We start from the raw sequence: 14,671 nt of genomic DNA on the forward strand, positions 1-14,671 counted from the left end.
CAGCTCTAAATTCTGGGTTGACATCCAGTGGGATATTTGTGTCCGTGGGTGTGGGTGGCCCCTCCTCCTTGTATAGCTTGTGGGAGCCTGTAAAACCGTCCTGCCATAGGATTAACTGCCCTAATGGCTGGTTCAAAAATGGTTACTGCCACAGAATGAGCGTTAATCATGGCCATAAATCCTTCCACCACTTCATACAGTTCCCCAAAGGGAACAGTGTGAAGACACGTATGATGACGACATTGCTAAATAAATAAATGGAATTAAAAAAATTCTTTTAGGTCTTTAAATTGCTTTAATTCTGTTTAAAACTACTTCAGATTCTTCAAAATAATGTAAACATTTTTAAAAGTTTATAAAAGTTACCAAAATCTTCAAAAAACTTCCAAAAACCTATTTAAACTGCTGCTTTGCATGTAAAAATGCTTCGCAGCTTGGCAGAAACATTGGGGGCGTGTGCTGTGAAACTGAGACCTCAAGGGGCGTGTCTCAGTTGCACTGCGCGCTCCAGGCTTCGCGCTGGCTGCACTCCTGGGCGGCGTGACGTCATACGCTGCCCGGGATTCTTCTTTTTGAAACACGAATTCCAGGCGTCCCTGGAGGTGATCGGCAGGAGCATCGGGTAAGTGCATATACGGGGCTTGCACGCGCGGCAAGCCCCGTTCACGAATTTCTGGCCCAATGACGCTTTGAAAGCAACATAAAAGTTTAACAAAATAAATACCGCCCAACGTGGGGCTCGAACCCACGACCCTGACATTAAGAGTCTCATGCTCGACCGACTGAGCTAGCCGAGCCCGTTGGAGCTGTATTTCTTTGTCGCTGATTGCAGTCAGGTACCTGGTGGCTCCGGCCCGGTCACAACAGCATGTCTGAGCCGCGTTTCTGCAAACTACAAAACAAGTTCTCCAGAAGCCCAAGGCGTATAAGGAACTCAAGCAGCATAATCCCTTTCATTAACCACAGGGGTTCAGGCAATTTTCTGATCGCAAAGCGCTTTAGTCCTTGTCAATATCTCTTGTCTATTTCCCGGAGATTCCCGGTTCTGTCTTTCTCTCTGGCTCTGTTTATTGTGTCTGTGGCCACCTGCGGGTTGATTTTGAAGGAATACCTGTGTTTGTGTCTGCTTGTTACGTTAAACAAATGAGGGCATCAGGCGCTTCTGTGCATGACACTGAGGAATCAGGAGAAGGCAGGAGGAATGAAAAAGTGTTTGTGGAACGTTTACATTGTAGGACCTCGTGGCGCAACGGTAGCGCGTTCGACTCTAAATCCGAAAGCTGTGTGTTCAAATCACGTCGAGGTCACTGTTCTTCCGGGTAATTCCAGAATTGTTGTTTTCTTTGCCGTTTCACAATAACCAGACACGTGCTCCAAAGACTGTCTCACTCTTTCCCCAGTGTCAGGGAGAGAAGCGCCACAATTCCTCATTTATTTAAAGTGACAAGACACAAGCACAGGTATTCGCTAAAAATCAACCTGCAGGTGGTCACACAGAATAAACAGAGCCAGAGAGACAGGCAGAATCGGGAAACACCGGCAAATAGACGTGAGATATTGACAAGGTGAGAAAGCGCTTTGCGATCAGAAAATTGCCTGAATCCCTGTGGTTAATGAAAGGGCTTTTGATGCTTGATTTCCTTACACACCTTGGAATTCAGGTGAACGTGGTTCATGGTTTGCAGAACAATTTAAACCCCTGGGTTAAACCAGAGGGAAGGAAATTCGGCAGTTTAATGAGTTTGAAAGGAAAATTTTTGACTTGTGCAGTTCGGTCAGAGAAATGCCAGTGAAAGGAAATCAAAGCAGAAAAAGCGATTCTGTAGTCTCCCTTCTGTCTGAACAGTGCTTTCTCGAGCGCATTTAAGCAGAAGTTTCCGTAGTGTAGCGGTTATCACGTTTGCCTTATACACGCAATAGTTCCTGGTTCGAGCCCAGGCGGAAAGATTATTTTTCTGTGAAGTAAATTTAACAGGTTTCTTGTGTCAGAAGCAACGAACAGTTTAAAGCAGACTCCTAAAATACACAGTGCGTAAATTCTGACAGAGTATAAATCTTCGTCAATGAATAAACTTTCACAAATTATTAAAGTTAAATTACTCAACTTTCGACTGTCCCTTACTGTGAGCATTTCTTTCATTCTGCAAAACAACGCTTTCGGTTAATGAATGTTGATTAAAACAATTAAACCACTAAACTACCAGAACACACATTAAAGAGTTGATCACAATTGCTGATAATTCTTATCTTTTTTCTGGTGTTTTTTCAGCTCTTGGTCCTTTTCAGCTCCTGACTGCGGATATTCCTCTGATTAAACGTGAACAAACTGAAATATCCCGCAGCCCCGGCCTCGGTTATTACCAACAGATCCAAGCCGCATTTCAGGCCCGAAAACAAACACATTAATTATTCGCTTTTCCCCAGCTCCAGAGCTCAGATTGTTACTGCCCATCCCTGGAGCTGCAAGATACCAGGCACCCGGGACAAACCTCCCCATACACCGAGCACAAGCTCAGGAAATCCCCAGGGGGAGATGATATCCCGCTCACTGAGCCTTCAACAGCATTGAACAAGCACCCGGACGGAAACGTTCTTCATGCGGAAGTGATGAGATGTAGAAATTAACGGAGCAGGTCAGGATGGCCGAGCGGTCTAAGGCGCTGCGTTCAGGTCGCAGTCTCCTCGAGAGGCGTGTGTGCGAATCCCACTTCTGACAGTCTTTACTTTTAATTACCAAGCGGAACTCATTTATTCTCACACCACTGTCAAGCACTTTGGGACATCCCTTAAAAGTGGGATTCAGCATTTCACCTGCTCCATTCACATAGAAACATAGAAGCTAGGAGCAGGAGTAGGCCATTCGGCCCCTCGAGCCTGCTCCGTCATTTAATGAGATCATGGCTGATCATCCACATTCAGTACCCTGTCCCTGCTTTCTCCCCATATCCCTTTATCTCTTTAGCCTTAATAAAAATATCTAACTCCTTCTTGAATATATTTAATGAACTGGCCTCAACTGCCTTCTGTGGTACAGAAGCCAACAGGTTCACCACTCTCTGGGTAAAGACATTCCTCCTCATCTCAGCCCTAGGTGGCTTACCCCTTATCCTAAGACTGTGACCGCTGGTTCTGGATTCCCGCACCATCGGGATCATTCTTCCTGCATCTAGTGTGTCTAGTCCTGTTAGAATTTTGTAAGTTTCAATGAGATCCCCTCTCGTTCTTCTAAATTCTAGCGAATATAAGTCTATTCATCTCAACCTGTCTTCATACGTCATTCCTGCCATCCCATGTATCAGTCTGGTGAATCTTCGCAGCACTCCCTCCATGACAAGAACATCCTTCCTCAGATAAGGTGACCAAAGCTGCACACAATACTCAAGGTATGGTCTCACCAAGGCGTTGTACAACTGCAGCAAGGCATCCTTGCTCATGTACTCGAAACCTCTCACTATAAAGGGCAACATTTGCCTTCTTAACCACCTGCTGCACCTGCATGCTTACCTTCAGCGATTGGTGCAAACGGACACCCAGGTCTCATTGCAGTTCCCATTTTCCCAATCTATTGTCATTCTGATAATTAGCTGTCTTCCTGTTTTTGCCACCAAAGTTGATAACCTCACATTTATCCACATTATACTGCATCTGCCATGCTTCTGCTAAATCACCTAATCTGTCCATATCATACTGGAGTTTCTCTGCATCCTCCTCACAACACACATGCCCACCCAGCTTTGTCTCGTCTGCAAACTTGGAGTTATTACATCTAGTTCAAACTTCTAGATCATTAATATATATTGTGAGTAGCTGGGGTCCTAGCACTTATCCCTGCCATACCCAACTAGTAAATGCCTGCCACTTGGAAAAAGTCTCGTTTAGACATACTCTTTGCTTCCTGTCTGCCAACCAGTTCTCTATCCAAGTCAGTACCTTACCCCCGATCCCATGTGCTTTAACTTTGCACGTCAATCTCTTATGTGGGACATTATCGAAAGCCTTCTGAAAGTCCAAATACACCACATCCACTGGTTCTCCCTTATCTATTCTACCAGTTACATCCTCAAAATTTTTTAACATTTCCTTCTGGCCTGGTACTGAAAGTGGAGACGGTTCCACAGTGTAGCAGTTATCACGTTTGCGGAATCATTTGGTTGGAACTTGCTCCTTCTGCTTGTCCAGTGGCGAGATTGCTCTCCTGTGTGAGGAAATAACAACTAAGAACAAAAGAATTAGGAGCTGGAGTAGCCCATATATTGTGTAAAATGAGATATGGGTAACAGTTAACAGTCAACATGCAAAGCACAAAACCTGCTGACAAGGGTGGTTCTGTTGCTGTTTGGCGAACCGACCTCTACCTAGCGGAAGCTGTATGCCAACTCTCCAACATCTCCTCCTACCTCCGCCTGGACCATGACCCCACTACCGAATATGAAGTCACCATTTGCAAGACTGTCACTGACCTCGTATGAGAAGAGATTGAGTAAACTAGGCCTGCAATCTCTTGAATTCGGAAGAATGAGAGGGGATCTCATTAAGCATGCAAAATTATTACAGGGATTGATCGGTTGGATGCTGGGAGAATTTTTCCCTTAGCTGGGGAGTCTAGAACCAGGGGCCACAGCCTCAGGATAAAGGTTAGGCCATTCAGGACTGAGAGGAGAAGAAATTTCTTCACACAGAGGGTGGCGAATCTTTGGAAATCTCTACCCCAGAAAACTGTGGAGGCTCAGTCATTGGGTATGTTCAAAACAGAAGGCAGTAGATTTCTGACTGGTAAGGGCATCAAGGGATATGGCGATAGGGCCGGTGAATGGAATTGAGGCACGAGATCAGCCATGATCTCATAGAATCCCCTACACTTGCTTAAAAATCTGTTCCATTCCATCTTTTTTCCAGTTCTGACGGAAGGTTATCGACCTGAAACGTAAACTCTGTTTCTCTCTTCGCAGAAGCTGCCTGACCTGCTGAGTATCTCCAGCATTTTCTGTTTCAATTTAGATTTCCAGCATCTGCAGTATTTTCTCAGTTCGCATTTCTTTCATTGTGCAAAACAAGGTTATCGCTCAATTAATGACGCTTTGAAAGCAACATAAAAGTTAAAAAAAAAAAATACCGCCCAACGTGGGGCTCGAACCCACGACCTTAAAATTAAGAGTCTCGTACGCTACTGCTTGATCTTGCCGGGTCTCGTTAAAACTGCCTTTCGCTGTCGCTGATTGCAGTCAGGTACCTGGTGGCTCCTGCCCAGTCACAACAGCATGTCTGAGCCGCGTTTCTGCCAACTACGAAACAAGTTCTCCAGAAGCCCAAGACGTATAAGGAACTCAAGTAGCAAAATCCCTTTCATTAACCATAGGGGTTCAGGCAATTTTCTGATCGCAAAGCACTTTAGTCCTTGTCAATATCTCTTGTCTATATCCCGGAGATTCCCGATTCGGTGTTTCTCTCTGGCTCTGTTTATTGTGTCTGTGGCCACCTGCGGGTTGATTTTGAAGGAATACCTGTGTTTGTGTCTGCTTGTTACGTTAAACAAATGAGGGCATCAGGCGCTTCTGTGCATGACACTGAGGAATCAGGAGAAGGCAGGAGGAATGAAACAGTGTTTGTGAAACGTGTGTATATTAAAACAGCGTGGTTTAAACTGTAGGATCTACTGGCGCAACGGTAGCGTGTTTGATTGCAGATCAGAAGGCTGCGTGTTCAAATCACGTCGGGGTCACTGTTTTTCCGGGTAATTCCAGAATTATTGTTTTCTTTGCCGTTTCACAATAACCAGGCACTTGCTCCAAAGACTGTCTCACTTTTTCACCAGTGTCAGGGAGAGAAGCGCCACAATTCCTCATTTATTTAATGTGACAAGACACATCACAGGTATTCGCTCAAAATCAACCTGCAGGTGGTCACACAGAATAAACAGAGCCAGAGAGACAGGCAGAATCGGGAAACACCGGCAAATAGACGAGAGATATTGGCCCAGTAATTCGGGTCGGGGGCTTGCCGCGCCTGCAAGCCCCGGATCTGCACTTACCCGACGCGCTGACATTTCAGCTCCAGGGATGCCTGGAATTCCTGTTTGAAAGAGAAGAATCCCGGGCAGCGTCTGACGTCACGCCGCCCAGGAGTGCAGCCAGCGCGAAGCCTGGAGCGCGCTGTGCAAGTGAGATACGCCCCTTAAGGTCTCATTGTATAGGACACGCCCCCAATCTCTCCAAGACGCTGCAGAGGACTTTGTAGTTACACAGCTGCAGGGAAAGTAAGGTATCTGCTATTTTATGAATGTTTTGTGAACTTTTATTAAATTTTAAATACGTTTAAATGATTTTGATGACTTTTAGAAAGTTTTAAAGAGAATTGAAGCTATTTAAGCATTTTTTAAAGCCTTGAAAACATTCTATTAATTCTTTTCAGTTAATTAGCAAAGTGAAATGGCTGGAATTCGCACATTTCACGTGATTAAAAGAACTCAGATCTTCACTGATGATGACCTCAGCAATCTCCTCAACGAGGTGGAGGCGAGGCACCTGCGCATCATGGGGAATGAGCAGTCGAGAGCTCCACGAAAATGTCAGATGGCAGCGTGGTCGGAAGTTGCACAAGCTGTCAGCGCGACCTCCACCATTCCACGTACAGCGGAACAATGCCGCAAGAAATTCAGTGACTTACTCCGATCTGTCAGGGTTTGTACAGTTATTACAATAGTGTACTGTAACATTGCTTAGAATTTAAGTTAGCTAGATTTATACAGGCTTTCTCAATGCATTTACTGCAGTCAATTTACTTCTTGGTAAAGTCACCTGAGGTAGCGATAAAACTTTATGGCTTTGGGGCCAGCTCAGGGATACCTACTGTTCTCTTATCTTGATTCCATTGCTTGGAGCTGTAAGACTTCAATCAAAGATGTAAAGAAACACCCAACCCAGTCTTCAAAGCCTTCGCTGTCCATGTCAGAAATGCAGCTGTGTGATTCTCTTATTTCTGCTGCAATTTCAGAGTAAAAGTGCTCACAACTCCAGGGAACGCACACTCACAGGCGGTGGTGTTGCCATGCTGAGGGTTTTGACCAAACATGAGGAACGGGTCCAGCAGATGTACGAATTTGCTAGCAATCGCCCCGCGGATGCATGTGAAACAGACATTGCTGACCCTCAATGTGAGTTGGCCTGGGCAGCTATATGTTAAATAAGGTTAGGTGTGTGCTGAATATCTGTGATGTGGCACATCGTGCTTTACCTTAGCAAATGTTTTCTGCCTCCTTCCCACAGCTGGACAGAGTACCTCTCACACACGGGATGAGCAGTGCGTGGAGTCAGCGGCCACAGAGGGCATTGGGGAAGGTTTTTCTGATGCAATGGCAGCAATTACTGAAGAGGCTGAGGTGGTTGAGGAACAGGAGCAACCTGTCCTATGTCAGCAAGTGCAGCAGGAGTGTATAGACCCTGTGTCGCTGGCCACTATCTCACCATCTCCTGGCCCTTGTGGCTCTGTGCTAGACACTGATGACGGTAACTCCACAGGCAGACACCATATGGACAATTCAGTGCAGGTGGGAGTAGCAGAAGTACAGCAGCACCTACAAGATGAGCAGCAAGATATTGCAGGTTTCAGGCAATTGCTGAGCTCTCTCACTGAGAAGGAAGTACACGCTAGAGACTATCAGGCAGGGAATGGAGAATATTGTCATTACACTAAATCAGATATCATCGCAGTTAGGGGTGCTTAATGATAATTCTCTTAATCAGATATCATCGCAGCTGGTGATGCTTAATGAAACTATGATTGTACTACTTAATTCGCTTGTATCTATCACTACTGGCATAACGCTGACTCCAGCACAAATGCCCTCCCCAGGTCACAGTGCAGAGCCACTTTGGTCCCAGGAGCCAGCAGCTGCGCCAGTCATGATGCAGGACAGCATAGAATTGCCTCAGCAACAACCCTTTCCTCAAGCCGCTGCTGAAGAGCAGGAACAATCTGACAGGGCCCTTGCAAATAGATCTGGAGGGCTCCAGTCACGGGTAGTGAAAAGGCGCAGGAAGCGTTAGAGTGTCACCGTCAGCTCACTCCACCACCTTCAACCCTCAGTCACACAGGCCAGTTGGCAAATCGTTAAATTGTTATATTTTTCACTTTATTTAAATGTTAAATGTTTTCTTACATATTTAAATTCAAGTGTTTATTTATGAAGGAAAGGATAGGTAACCTTATCGTTTCAGCAGTACACCCAGTAATCAATGTATAAAGAATTTAAACTTTTATTTAACTTCAAAAACTTTTACAACAAATGTTACAAAATTGTAAAATAGCTAGTTTGCGCTTTGAATGTCTGTATTGCAGTAAGAAAGTAAAAATTACTGTAAAATGTTTACATTTTCTTTTCTAACAGTCACCATTTTGCACATGTTTCAAAACGTTAAAAGAGGTAGTTAGCATCTTAATTTTTTTAATTTCACTAAGAATCAAACACAAATTAGTTAAACATGTTTACAAAGTGATTTCAAAACTGTTAACGTTAACATTTTTAAATTGCATAAAATAGGTCATTAACATCCTTGAACGAAGAAAGAAAGACAAGTAAAGACGAACTCTTTCCAATAACACTTCCTCACTGTTCCTGTCCATAAATTTTTTAAAAGTTCATAACTGTTACTTGAAATTTACAAGTTATTCACTTTAAACATTGAAACTGAATCTGAAAAGTGTTTGATTATGCAATAAAAGGTAACTGTTTCACTTCAATATGTGTCTGCTTCTGTCTTTGCCTTGCGGGGGGGAGGGGTAGGTACAGGGCGTAACTACCGCGTGAAGGTGTTGGCTACCAGCAGTTCGCGAGCAGCCTTAGATTCGGCGGCACTTGGCTCCTCCCCATGAGGCCTGGCAACATGTACAATGCCATCGTCTTCATCCTCCACTTCAACAGGCAGCTGTTCCTCATTGTTAAGGGTCAGTCCTTCCTGCAGGGCAAGGTTGTGCAAAGCACAACAGGCCAGCACAATCCTTGCCACTTTCTGGTGAGAGTACTGCAAAGTCCCCACTGACCTATCCAGGCACCGGAAGCGTGATTTCAGAACTCCTATTGTCCTCTCCACCACTTGACGTGTAGACACGTGTGCATGGTTGTATCTCTCCTGAGGCTCATTAATGGTATTGCGGTAGGGGGTCATCAGCCATGGTTTTAGCGGGTAGCCCTTGTCGCCCAATATCCATGCGGATCCTGTAGGCAATTTGCTGAGAGAATCATACAATTTAGAGTTACGGAGGACGAAGGAGTCATGATTACTCCCCCGATGCCCTGAATTAACGTTTAGGATCCTCAGGTGCGCATCACATAATATCATTACATGCAATGAATGATACCCCTTCCTGTTAATGAATGTCACAGGTGCATCCTTGGGTGCCTTCAATGCAATATGTGTTCCATCGACAGCCCCAATCACTTTGGGGAATCCAGCAATGCGATGAAATGCTAAGGCCATCTCCTTCTGATGACGAGCGGACAAGTCATACATAATGAAATCAGAAATCCTACGGCAAATGGCTGCTGTGAACTGGTGAATGCAGACCCTCGCAGCATTCTTAGAGATGTTGATTATGTCACCGGTGCCTGCTTGAAATGATCCACTTGCAAAGAAGTTCAATGCTGTGGTTACCTTCATGTTCACTGACAAGGCAGTACGGGTCTTTGAGCGTGGTTCCAAGTCTGCCTTCAACATGTCACATAGTCGTCCAATTGCCTCTTTACTGAAGCGCAGCCGCCTGATACACAACTCCTCGGACAGCATTTCAAATGATCGCCTCTCCCTGTAAACTCTGTGGGGTGGGTAGTTGTTCCTTCTGATCAGGAGAGGTTCATGGTTCCTAAATCTTCTACGTTGCTCCCTGGCATTCCTATTTCTTTGAAGCAAATACACAAATAGCATCACGGCAAAATTTTTACACCAGGGCATGTTCCTCGCTGACAGGACTACTCCTCACACAGACGTACCTGTACGGAGTAAATGGAAATAGTTGTTACACTTATTTTAATAAACTGAGTGCCTTTTACATCAACTCGGCCTATGACAGGAAGCATGCTTTAACGGCTTGCAAACACATCCTTCCCGCCTGATAAATATCACAGGCCTACATATTTTTCTAAATTGCATACATAAATACATTCATCCATGTACTGAAAGGAATACATACATAAATGCACATCCTAAATGGAAAATATAAATACATACATACAATCATACATACATACTTACGAAATATTACTGATGACAATAACATTTTGTAAGCATTTTATTATTATTAAAACATTAAATTTCACATTTTATAAAAATAAATTCAATGAGGCCTTGGCCACAGCCACAGTTGCTCCTTCTAACTACAGTTCTGAAAACCCGTTTTAAACAAAAATAAATTTTTAAACTTACCTCAGCCTTTCTTAAAATTACTTTCCTCCCTTTCCCAAACAGAAATTGAAGACTTTCAGAAGCTCCACGATGACAGACTTCTTCCTCCGCAGCTTCTCGATAGCTTTACTCCTGCTTTTTTCATGTGTAAGTTGTCAGGACTTACCCTCACTGAATCCATGAATGAAATCGACGAAGTTCACTGCGCATGCACTGCCTGTGCAGTCGCACGCGCTGTGCCTCTGAACCCCTTCGTTCAGAGGACAGGAAATGACGGTTTTCCCCGCATGCGCTGTGCATGCTGAACACGAGCAGTTCCTCCGGCCAGACGCATGAGTACCCCGACCGTACTCACGCGTTCAGAGACGAATTACTGGGCCATTGACAAGGTGAGAAAGCGCTTTGCGATTAGAAAATTGCCTGAATCCCTGTGGTTAAGGAAAGGGCTTTTGATTCTTGATTTCCTTACACACCTTGGAATTCAGGTGAACCTGGTTCATGGTTTGCAGAACAATTTAAACCCCTGGGTTAAACCAGAGGGAAGGAAATTCGGCAGTTTAATGAGTTTGAAAGGAACATTTTTGACTTGTGCATTTCGGTCAGAGAATTGCCAGTGAAAGGAAATCATTGCAGAAAGAGCGATTCTGTAGTGTCCCTTCTGTCTGAACAGTGCTTTCTCGATGCGTAATTAAGCAGAGGTTTCCGTAGTGTAGCGGTTATCACATTCGCCTCACACGCGAAATGTCCCCAATTCGAGCCCGGGCGGGAACGTTATTTTTATGTGAAATAAATTTAACAGGTTTCTTCTGTCAGAAGCAACGAATAATTTAAAGCAGACTCCTAAAATACGCAGTGCGTAAATTCTGATAGGGTATAAATCTTCGTCAATGAATAAACTTTCACACATTATTAAAGTTAAATTACTCATCTTTCGACTGTCCCTTACTGTGAGCATTTCTTTCATTCTGCAAAACAACGCTTTCGGTTAATGAATGTTGATTAAAACAATTAAACCACTAAACTACCAGAACACACATTAAAGAGTTGATCACAATTGCTGATATTTCTTATCTTTTTTCTGGTGTTTTTTCAGCTCTTGGTCCTTTTCAGCTCCTGACTGCGGATATTCCTCTGATTAAACGTGAACAAACTGAAATATCTCGCAGCCCCGGCCTCGGTTAATACCAACAGATCTAAGCCGCATTTCAAGCCCGAAAACAAACTCATTAATTATTCGCTTTTCCCCAGCTCCAGAGCTCAGATTGTTACTGCCCATCCCTGAGAGCTGCAAGATACCAGGGACTCCCCATACACCGAACACAAGCTCAGGAAAACCCCGGGGGAGATGATATCCCGGTCACTGAACCTTCAACAGCATCGAACAAGCACCCGGACGGAAACGTTTATCATCCGGAAGTGATGAGATGCAGAAGTTAATGAAACAATCAGGATGGCCGAGCGGTCTAAGCCGTCTGCGTTCAGATCGCAGTCTCCTCTATCGAGACGAGGGTTTGAATCCCACTTCTGACAGACTTTACTTTAAATTACCAAGCGGAACTCATTTATTTTCACACCACTGTCAAGCACTTTGGGACATCCCTTAAAAGTGGGATTCAGCAGTTCACCTGCTCCATTCACACAGAAACATAGAAGATAGGAGCAGGAGTAGGCCATTCGGCCCCTCGAGCCTGCTCCGGCATTTAATGAGATCATGGCTGATCATCCACATTCAGTACCCTGTCCCTGCTTTCTCCCCATATCTCTTTAGCCTTAAGAAATATATCTAACTCCTTCTTGAATATATTTAATGAATTGGCCTCAACTGCCTTCTGTGGTACAGAATTCAACAGGTTCACCACTCTCTGGGTGAAGAAATTCCTTCTCATCTCAGCCCTAAGTGGCTTACCCCTTATCCTTAGACTGTGACCGCTGGTTCTGGATTCCCGGATTCCCGCACCATCGGGATCATTCTTCCTGCATCTAGTGTGTCTAGTCCTGTTAGAATTTTGTAAGTTTCAATGACATCCCCTCTCGTTCTTCTAAACTCTAGCGAATATAAGCCTAATCATCTCAATCTGTCTTCATACGTCATTCCTGCCATCTCATGTATCAGTCTGGTGAATCTTCGCTGCACTCCCTCCATGGCAAGAACATCCTTCCTCAGCTAAGGTGACCAAAGCTGCACACAATACTCAAGGTATGGTCTCACCAAGCCCTTGTACAACTGCAGCAAGACATCCTTGCTCCTGTACTCGAAACCTCTCACTATAAAGGCCAACATTTGCCTTCTTAACCACCTGCTGCACCTGCATGCTTACCTTCAGCGATTGGTGCACACGGACACCCAGGTGTCATTGCAGTTCCCCTTTTCCCAATCTATTGACATTCTGATAATAAGCTGTCTTCCTCTTTTTGCTACCAAAGTTGATAACCTCACATTTATCCACATTATACAGCATCTGCCATGCTTCTGCTAAATCACCTAACCTGTCCATATCATACTGGAGTTACTCTGTATCCTCATCACAGCACACATGCCCACCCAGCTTTGTGTCGTCTGCAAACTTGGAGTTATTACATCTAGTTCAACCTTCTAGATCATTAATATATATTGTGAGTAGCTGGAGTCCTAGCACTTGTCCCTGCCCCACCCCACTAGTAGCTGCCTGCCACTTGGAAAAAGACACGTTTAGACATACTCTTTGCTTCCTGTCTGCCAACCAGTTCTCTATCCAAGTCAGTACCTTACCCCCGATCCCATGTGCTTTAACTTTGCACGCCAATCTCTTATGTGGGACTTTATCGAAAGCCTTCTGAAAGTCCAAATACACCACATCCACTGGTTCTCCCTTATCTATTCTACTAGTTACACCCTCAAAAAATTTTAACATTTCCATCTGACCTGGTACTGAAAGTGGAGACGGTTCCACAGTGTAGCAGTTATCACGTTTGCGGAATCATTTTGTTGGAACTTGCTCCTTCTGCTTGTCCAGGGGCGAGATTGCTCTCCTGTGTGAGGAAATAACAACTAAGAACAAAAGAATTAGGAGCTGGAGTAGCCCATATATTGTGTAAAATGAGATATGGGTAACAGTTAACAGTTAACATGCAAAGCACAAAACCTGCTGTCAAGGGTGGTGCTGTTGCTGTTTGGTGAACCGAACTCTACCTAGCGGAAGCTGTACGCCAACTCTCCAACACCTCCTCCTACCTCCGCCTGGACCATGAACCCACTACCAAATATCAAGTCACCATTTGCAAGACTGTCACTGGCCTCGTATGAGAAGAGATTGAGTAAACTAGGCCTGCAATCTCTTGAATTCGGAAGAATGAGAGGGGATCTCATTAAGCATGCAAAATTATTACAGGGTTTGATCGGTTGGATGCTGGGAGAATGTTTCCCTTGGCTGGGGTTTCTAGAACCAGCGGACACAGCCTGAGGATAAAGGTTAGGCCATTCAGGCCTGAGAGGAGAAGACATTTCTTCACACAGAGGGTGGTGAATTTTTGGAATTCTCTACCCATGAGGGCTGTGGAGGCTCAGTCATTGGGTATGTTCAAAACAGAAGTCGGTAGATTTCTGACTGGTAAGGGCATCAAGGGATATGGTGATAGGGCCGGTGAATGGAATTGAGGCAATAGATCAGCCATGATCTCATAGAATCCCCTACACTTTCTGAAAAATCTGTTCCATTACCTCTTTTTTCCAGTTCTGAAGAATGGTTATCGACCTGAAAAGTTACCTCTGTTTCTCTCTTCGCAGAAGCTGCCTGACCTGCTGAGTATCTCCAGCATTTTCTGCCCAATTCAGATTTCCAGCATCTGCAGTATTTCCTCAGTTCGCATTTCTTTCATTGTGCAAAACAAGGTTATCGCTCAATTAATGACGCTTTGAAAGCAACATAAAAGTTAACGAAATAAATACCGCCCAACGTGGGGCTCGAACCCACGACCCTGAAATTAAGAGTCTCATGCTCTACCGACTGAGCTAGCCGGTCCTGTTGAAGCTGTATTTCATTGTCGCTGATTGCAGTCAGGTACCTGGTGGCTCCGGCCCGGTCACAACAGCATGTTTGAGCCGCATTTCTGCAAACTATGAAACAAGTTCTCCAGAAGCCCAAGGCATATAAGGAACTCAAGCAGCAAAATCCCTTTAATTAACCACAGGGGTTCAGGCAATTTTCTGATCGCAAAGCACTTTATTCCTTGTCAATATCTCTTGTCTATTTCCCAGAAATTCCCGATTCTGTCTTTCTCTCTGGCTCTGTTTATTGTTT

The 14,671-nt window shown here is 44.5% G+C and overlaps 3 non-coding genes across 3 annotated transcripts; 1 reads left to right on the forward strand and 2 right to left on the reverse strand.

Annotated features, from left to right (window-relative positions):
- Positions 1-724: 724 nt before the first annotated feature.
- Positions 725-797, reverse strand: trnak-cuu (transfer RNA lysine (anticodon CUU)). Its single transcript has one exon. It is a non-coding gene; the product is annotated as a tRNA-Lys (tRNA).
- Positions 798-11,092: 10,295 nt separating this feature from the next.
- On the forward strand, positions 11,093-11,165 carry trnav-cac (transfer RNA valine (anticodon CAC)). The gene has a single exon. It is a non-coding gene; the product is annotated as a tRNA-Val (tRNA).
- A 3,154-nt stretch (positions 11,166-14,319) lies between these two features.
- Positions 14,320-14,392, reverse strand: trnak-cuu (transfer RNA lysine (anticodon CUU)). Its single transcript has one exon. It is a non-coding gene; the product is annotated as a tRNA-Lys (tRNA).
- Positions 14,393-14,671: the final 279 nt, after the last annotated feature.

The sequence above is a fragment of the Somniosus microcephalus genome, unplaced genomic scaffold (genome assembly GCF_052327205.1).
Source record: "Somniosus microcephalus isolate GS21.2 unplaced genomic scaffold, FLI_Smic_1.0 unresolved_chr4, whole genome shotgun sequence".
NCBI lineage: Eukaryota > Metazoa > Chordata > Chondrichthyes > Squaliformes > Somniosidae > Somniosus > Somniosus microcephalus.